The sequence below is a fragment of the Sinocyclocheilus rhinocerous genome, unplaced genomic scaffold, assembly GCF_001515625.1.
Source record: "Sinocyclocheilus rhinocerous isolate Xijiao unplaced genomic scaffold, SAMN03320098_v1.1 scaffold1295, whole genome shotgun sequence".
Taxonomy (NCBI): domain Eukaryota; kingdom Metazoa; phylum Chordata; class Actinopteri; order Cypriniformes; family Cyprinidae; genus Sinocyclocheilus; species Sinocyclocheilus rhinocerous.
The window spans coordinates 1,477,601-1,480,322 of NW_015660499.1; the positions used below are offsets into that span (position 1 = coordinate 1,477,601).

General features: G+C 35.1%; 1 protein-coding gene across 1 annotated transcript in view; it reads left to right on the forward strand.

The window, feature by feature from the left end:
* Nucleotides 1-2,722, forward strand: part of LOC107725145 (tenascin-like) — a 99,609-nt gene that overhangs the window by 37,565 nt on the left and 59,322 nt on the right.

Below are 2,722 nucleotides of genomic sequence, written 5' to 3' on the forward strand. Positions count from 1 at the left end.
ATACACATACTTATGTATATTACCATTCTAAACTTATAGACTAGTCTTTATTAAATTAACAAAGACTTTAAAAATGAAGGCATGCAACAAAAAATCATGGACAAGAATTAAATAATATTCTTCTGCTGTTCCATTTTTACTGCACTTTACAGCTACTGATGGTGCTCATTTAACCAGCAGCCATAAATGAGAACCACATGCACAATGTCCACTGTGCGAGCAAGATCCCGTGGATATCTGCTCGGTGTGGTTTAGTCCGCTGCCTTGTTAACTATGTGTGTTGCCTTCGTTACTGCCTGCCTTCAATAAAAATGTTTTACATGCTGTTTTAATCTCAAAGGGAAATGTTTTCCATTTGGCTGAATTTCTAGACTGTTAGATCGTTTAGGTTATTAGTTCAGAGTCATTCTGGCTGACTTAATGATTAGAAAGGACAATTTCAGGGTGTTAATAATTACTACCTATTGTAGATTCCAACCAGCAGTTTTCAAATCGTCTGTCTTTTATGAGAGCGTTTATGTGGACACGTATAAAATAGGGATTTGACCATTAAAATGAACCATTGACCATTATAGAGTCAGGAAATGTCAATATGCTGCACCTCAGATTCTCATTCAGTCTTTAAGACTTGACTTCTCTCTACTTGACATCTATGAGCACAAACATTTATTCACACTATGCACTGCAATGATGGCATATCATTGGCTGTTTGTTATAAAAGCGCGCTATGATTGATTGAGGCAAAAATGATGAGAACGTTTCACAACTAGGCTTGGTGATATAGCTGTTAAGATCATATCGTAATACATTATTGGTTATGTGATATTCTGTCTATAGCGGAAGTCTTTTTGGTATACAGTACTACCATTAAAAAGTTTGTGCCTCTGTAAGACTTTTCTTTATTTTAGTATTTATTTAAAATAGAATAAATACTGTTCTTTTGAACTATTCATTATTGATCTATTCATCAAAGAACCCTGAAAAAATTATCACAATTTTCATCATGGATAATAATCAGAAATATTTTTTGAGCAGCAAATCAGTATATTAGAATGATTTCTGAAGGATCATGTGACACTGAAGACTGGAGAAATGATGTTGAAAATTCAGCTTTGATCACAGGAATAAATTACATATTCAAATTGATTTATTTTTTATTTTTTAATTGAAATAATTCAAAATATTACAGTTTTTACTGTATTTCTCTATGACTTCTATCAAAAACATAAAAACTTGGTAAAACGTTAAAGTTTTTAAATATAATGCTGCATGCATTATAAAGGTATTCATAATGTACGTTGCAATGCATTATATCTTTTTATAAATAAGTGTACTCAAAGAATTATAATATTTGAAGGTTTATTTGTCATGTCTTTTAATGTCCCCCTACCCAAAAATATACAGACCAAACTTTTGAATGGTCATGTGTTTAAATACTTTTATTTATTATAAATTAAATTAACCAGTTTGATATCTATTTTAAAATACTTTAACAAACAAATCAGTGTTTTAAATGGATTCTTTGAAACAGACTGTTCGAACTGATTCTCAGAAATGAATAACTCCAGAGAAATGATTGACAGGCAGAAAGCCTTTCTGATTGGCTAGTTTCCTAACTGCTCCCTTGAGAGAGTGTGTGTGTGTGTGTGTGTGTGTGTGTGCTGTTTGCATAGTTGTGTCACAGATACAGGTGTGATTCTCATGACACCTGTAATATTTCACTGATATCTGACAGATGGTATGTGTGCTATTCCAAAACATGTCGCTTACCGATTCTATTCTATTCTATTCTATTCTATTCTATTCAGACAAATTCCGTATTCTAGCAACAGGAAAGTGTGGCCATCATTGAAATGAGCAGGTCTTGTCTGGTTACTCTTATTAACATGATTAAAGTCCTTTGACTCCAAGCATCTCATTATAGGCTGCTCAAATTATGCAAATGCAACTGGTATTTCTCTTCTAGACAATGCAGTGCATGTTTTTCACGCCCCATCTTGTGGCATAAAGCTTATAATTGAACGGCTGGGAAAATAAATGGCTTTTGCAATCGGTTTCCTCCACGTTTGGAAGTGCCGCTCACGCACGCGGCAGAGACAGGAAGTCCCTGTGGCCGCGGTCGTGTAGGTGGTGATATCTCTTTTGAATCGCTCTGAGGTCCTGCAGTCGAGTTTTCCTCCCCAGCATCGCACACGCTCAGACATCTGAGACATGTGGAGGCAGCGCGGACATCCAGAACCAGCTTCAGATGAGCGTTCCCACACTGCGGAGGAGACCGAGACTCTGGCCCCCATCCACCATCCACAAATTACACAGCTCCATGTCCAGATATGAAGTCATCCCAGATCAAGTGTGCAGACGGGAAAGCCAGATTTTATTAATATGCTCAAAGACAAAAATGGACTATATTTTTAGGAATCTGGCAGAGTGTCTTGGAGAAATAAAAAAATAACTTGAAATATGATTCAACAATAAGGATATTGATAGTGATGAGCGGTGGTCCTCATAGTCCTGGAAGATGTAGTGGCAATAAATTTAGTTCAATAACTGGTGCAGATTTTAATATATTATATATTAGCTATCAATATTTTTTTAACAGGTAAGTCACTCTGCCCCCTGCTTAATCAGTTTGCTGAAAAAACATCCAATGGCTTTCAAGCCCTTAAAAAAGGCATTTATTTATTTATATTTATTTACTTACTAATTATATATATATATATAC